This window comes from Protomyctophum bolini, assembly GCF_963924005.1.
Source record: "Protomyctophum bolini genome assembly, chromosome: 9".
Classification (NCBI taxonomy): domain Eukaryota; kingdom Metazoa; phylum Chordata; class Actinopteri; order Myctophiformes; family Myctophidae; genus Protomyctophum; species Protomyctophum bolini.
In genome coordinates, this window is record NC_137870.1 from 23913691 (window position 1) to 23919659 (window position 5969).

Genomic DNA, 5969 nt, shown 5'->3' on the forward strand with positions numbered 1-5969 from the left:
TTATACTCACGCTAAATAGTCAACATGGTGGAATGAAAAAAAACAACATATGGCTTATGAACATTTGCGCAATTTAGTAAATGTTTCTAGAGCAAAATGTGCATTTCTTTGCATTTTCTTTGCCTCGCTTGACAGTGGGTGAAAGAGCAGGGCGGGTGAAGGCAATTTTGGTGTAAAAGTAATATAACAAAGGTGTGTGTGTGTGTGTGTGTGTGTGTGTGTGTGTGTGTGTGTGTGTGTGTGACACATATCAAGACCATAGCCCAATTTGATTGTACATCTTACCTTCATTCTGTCACAGCAGAGCTCAATCAGCTAAAAGCCTCTTACCTGAACTATGGATATGGAACAGACTAGCCGCAATATAGTCATCTGAAAAAAAAACTGCCTCAATGCTCATTATTCTATCATTCCTGCATTTGACTTATGTCCTGGTTGTCACGTCTATCAATTTCAGGACTGTTTTCAATTCAAGGGCTAATTCCAAGTGTCTGTAACTCCTCCTTTGATGATTTTACCAGGGGTCCTTAGTTTGCTTTTGGTATTCATCATCCTTATTAAGTTATTAGTAATCAAATGTTATTGTCCCGCTGAGGAACAGAACAAACAAACAAAATTATTCAGCAAACTTGCTGTGCTATTGTCAGGTGTGTTATCACGAAATCTGTTGTCCAGAACCCCTCCAGGGACGTACAGTACAGTACAGTACGTGTGCTGTTGTTGTCAAGACCGTCAAAGCCCCCCTCCATACCGTCGAAGCCCCCCTCAGCCCCCATTTTCCAGCTAAAGATGTCACAATGGAAAATAGCCAGTTCCATCAACCACCATTGGCCACTTTGAGTTCTGGATTCTGTGCCAGGGTTGCTCTTAAGCTGGAAACTATGAAGCCAGGATCTCTCTGCCAGATTTCCTACCCATTATCACTAATGTTGAATCCCCCCAGACATTGATAATAACATATCAGGGGACATTGGGAAGGCAGATCAACAGGAGTGTGCCACTCCAGACTCCAGATATACATGTTTATTGTATTGTTTGGTAGACATCTTTCTGTGTTTTTTAAATGTTCAGACATTTTAAATTGTTACAAAAGATTGAAATGTATTTGAGGACAGAATATTCACATTGTTAGCATTAGACAACACAGTGATTGGTTTGTGTGGCTATAGTTGTAAACAGAGCTGTGATACATAAACACAACTTTTTCTGGTGATTATATTATAGACACTGTTGCTTTTCATAGCATTATCGTGGGTACAGTGATTCTCAACCTGTGGGTGGGCCATGAGGGCATTGCAAGTGGTCCCCCAAGTAATTGTCAAGATTTTAATGATAATATTAATATTAAAAATACATTATGTAAAAAAAAAAAAAGATATATATGAAAGTATTTTTTCTTTAACCCTCTGAAAAATGTTTTTTCATTGTGATACTGATAAATACTTAGTTTCATTGATCCAATCAATTGATTGATCAATAAAATAAACATGCTTTAAAAAGGCCACTTTTCTGAGCATGCCACTTAACACAACTTACATAAAACACCACTTCAAAACGTCTGCTTTTAGAATGCTGTTAAGTGGTCAGATGGGTGGTCACTGGTCAGTGAATGCTTTTGAGATCTTCACGGCCCTGATCCAGAAAAGGTTGAGATCCACTGGTATAGACCTACATATCTGCCCTTTGGCAAAGAAGGTAATTGGGTTGACAAATGTAAGAAAGCATGACCTTAATTCCCCCCCCTCTAATCGGTAATGTCACAAAACCCAGTTTCCTCCTTCTTCTTTCCCCTGCATGTGACGCGTTGTTCCTTGGCTCCAGGGAAAGTCATTTCCGATCTAAGGGATTTTCTATTGCTTTCTGTCATGGCATGCTGCCACTAACCTGTTCTCATACCCTTATTTTAATCCATTCTGCCCTTTGCGAACACAGAATATGGCGACAGAGTTGTCCTCATAGAAGAAGAATACAGTGAAGGCAGTAACTGCCTTGGCCAAGTTGAGCGATGTAGGGGACAAAACCTAATTCCACCGCGTAAGAGATTCAAAGCAGTGGAACTGAAAACCACATGCATTAAAATATCTCCTGTGACCTGATAAGAGGAAAATAGGGACTTAAGTGTGTCAATGGGACTCTGGAGAGATGGTACCATGTGTGGATGAAACCAGTATGATGCAGAGGGGCTCCAGTGAATAGAGAGAAGTAGGCCATCATCAGCCCCAATAAAACAGCTGTAGTGCATGCTGGAGCTGCTCTCACAGTAAAGACACTGGAATAGTAATTATGGAATGCTCGTCTTAATTGGCCATCAAGATCAGTTGTTTGAAGCATCCTTCCTTCTCTCAATGCTTTCCCTCTTTCATATTCATTGTGTTCCTGGTTCCCTCTCTTTCTTTCTCTTTCTCTCATCTCTTTTTCTCTCCTCTGTCAGTCATGGTCGTCATTCCCCCCTCCCCCGCCTCTCTCTCTCTCTCTCTCTCTCTCTCTCTCTCTCTCTCTCTCTCTCTCTCTCTCTCTCTCTCTCTCTCTCTCTCTGTCTGTGTCTGTCTATCTCGCCATCTATTTCTCTGTGGTTCAAGCCTCTGGTATCTCCCAGGACAGTTAAATCAACCAACAACACTGACGAATGGCACCTGCAGGGATGGTCTCCATGGCTGCTTGGACTGAGTCTAATCACCCATAGGCCCCTCTGGGATAGGTTTCCTCCCATGGTCCTGTCTCTATGGCACCAGTCCACCATCTTGTTTTTGTCTCAATGTGCTATGTCATTCTAGGTCAATATGTACCACTGTCTCTACTCTCTAGTGATACTAGATGCCCACGAAACAATCCCGGGGTTCAGTTTATGGCGGCCACCACAGGTCTCTTTGTGTCCATACTTACGGTTTGTGATAAACGATATAACTGACTCTGATTCTGTTGTTGTGAGCATAACGTGACAAGACAACACTTTGTGCTAATAGGGATAGACACCTAATCTCTGCATTAGTGTAGCGCTTTGAAAACAAAACACCAAAAGCACAACAAAAAGAGAGATGGAACCGTAAATACTGACTGTGGTATTTTTGCTCATTCCTTTGATGTCATTTGAGGTAAATGTTTGTCAAATGTCAGTAGTTTTTGTGAATATATGACACAATTGTACAAAAAAGAAACAAAAATAGGAAAATGTATGGTTGTGAAAAGCTTTACTTTATTGATTTAATTTATCAATGGAAAATGAAAGCAAGGGAAAGGAAAGAGAATTTGCTCTCGACAGAGCTGCTTTGTGACTGTATCTGTATTTATGGTGTTTCTGATGATGTCCCTTGTTTTAGGGGATCCAGGACCTGCTCAGAGTATGTATTGTGCAATGCCCTTTGAAAACCCTCTAAGGACCTTTCAACATTATTCTCAATACAATGGCCATTTATATACATGCAGGAAAGCCAGTGGAAGGGTCATTTGGAGAACTCTGGTAAACTTCATACTGTACTACGTTCAGCAGAATCAGCACAGAACTCCACATGATGTGATTTGGTTTCGTTTATTTATTTATTTGCCTGTATTGAAAGGGACTGAAGCTGGAGACATCATAGCTATAGTTTTGCCACTGGAAGATTTGTCTTGCCTCTCCTGAAAAGTACATTTTATTCAATGCTCGGCATCCAAAATATCATGAGGACTGAACTGCTAGCCCGGGAATGCACTATTGTTTGGTAAATGAAGATATGAAATAAAGTTTAAAACAAACATTAATACAGTGTGGTTTGAGGTCATGGTTCTTCCCGTTCACAGTGATGTTTAAAGGCCTATATTCATACTCTAGTATTAGGTGATGATCTCATAAGGTGACCACCATTTCAGTCCTCAGCACCTAAAACTGGAGTATGAACAGGCCTTAAGGATCCTGTTGGTAACTGCTGGAGAGTGAATGGATGAGTTGTAATAGAGAGAGCCTGTGCAGTAAACTGTGACACATTGAAACCAAAACCTCACTTCTCTCTCTCTACACACATTTTCAGTTTCATGGTGGTATTAGCCTATATCACTGGGGCTAAAATCAGTGGCAAGGCAAATTGTACAGCACATTTCAACAACAAGGCAATTCAATGTAAACAACACCATGGAAACACAATTATAAATGCATGAAACAAAAGTAGTAATGATTAGTTTAAGATTACAGTGTAGAAGAGAAAGAAAAAGAAAAAAAGAGTTAACTCAACCAATGGCAGTGGAAAACAGAAAGCTCTTTAGTTGTGTTTTAAAAGCAATATATTAGAGTGGAAGTAGACCTGCAGTTTTTGGTTTTTGGGACAGAAAGCAGATATTTTCCAGATGACCTGAGACATCTGGATGGTTCATGATATCACACAAGATTCAGAAATGGCCCTAAACCATTTGAAGCTTTATAGACCAGCAGCAGTATTTTTAAATCAATTATTTGAAACACAGGAAGCGAGTGTACAAACTGGAGTGATATGCTCCACTTTCTTGGTATTAGTAAGGACTCGAGCAGCAGCATTCTGAATTAACTGCAGTCGTCTGACAGATTATTTTGGGAGACCTGTAAAAACACATACAGACAGTAGTCAAGTCTACTGAAGATGAACTCATGGACACTCACACAACTTTGTGATTGTGTTAATGCTGCTGTTTAAATTCAGGTCTGAGTCCATGACTATACCAAGGTCTTTGACTTGGTTAGAACAATACAGTGGCACCACTGTAACATTACACTGATGGAAAATAACTTTCTCTGAGGTACTCATACTTTACCTCAGTATGTCCATTTTCTAGTAGCCTACTTTACTTCAACAACTTAGAGTCAAATATTGTACTTTTTAACTCCATTACAAGTAAACAATTTGAATGGACAAATGGAAACATTTCTTCTCCACCAGGGGGCGCTGTGACTTCACGCTCTGCGAGTTTTACTCCTCCAGGGGGCGCTGTGACTTCACGCTCTGTGAGTTTTTCTCCTCCAAGGGGCGCTGTGACTTCAAGCTCTGATGTTTCTTCTCCACCAGGGGACGCTGTGACTTCACGCTCTGTGAGTTTTACTCCTCCAGGGGGCGCTGTGACATCACGCCCTGTGAGTTTTACTCCTCCAGGGGGCGCTGTGACTTCACGCCCTGTGAGTTTTACTCTTCCAGGGGGCGCTGTGACTTCACGCCCTGTGAGTTTTACTCCTCCAGGGGGCGCTGTGACTTCACGCCCTGTGAGTTTTACTCCTCCAGGGGGCGCTGTGACTTCACGCTCTGTGAGTTTTCCTCCTCCAGGGGGCGTTGTGACTCCACGCTCTGTGCGTTTTCCTCCTCCAGGGGGCGCTCTACGCTCTGTGCGTTTTCCTCCACCAGGGGGCGCTCTACGCTCTGTGCGTTTTCCTCCACCAGGGGGCGCTCTACGCTCTGTGCGGTTTCCTCCACCAGGGGGCGCTGTGTTTTCTCCCCCCGGGTGCGCTGTGTCTCCACCAGGGGGAGTTGTGGTGACATTCCTTGTTTTTCGCTGCTTGGCAATCCTTGCCTCAACCATTGTCACAATATTATGTGTTTTGGCTGGGGCGCTATCTCTTGTGAGGACTTTTACTTCTGGTACTTAAGTATTTGATTGCAATACTTTTTTGTTTTTGTTTTTTTACCTGTAAATTACCTATGTAAGATTTACATTAATGAAATTAATACTGGACTTTTACTTGTAAAAGAGTAATTTGTGCATGGCATTGCTACTTTTACAAAAGTAACAAAACATCCGAGTAGCCTACTTCTTCTTCCACCACTGGCTAAAATGGTGCATATTATGTCACTCCTCACTACCCCCTTAGGCATAGCGTGTCAATCACTATACTGACAACCCTGCTTGCGTGCAGAGATGGACGAAAATACAACAAACGGTATTTTGATACCAATCCACAAAACAATCCACAATAAATAGAAAATACTGGTCTGGGAAATTTGTTTGAGATACATATGTATTTAGCATTTTGAAAA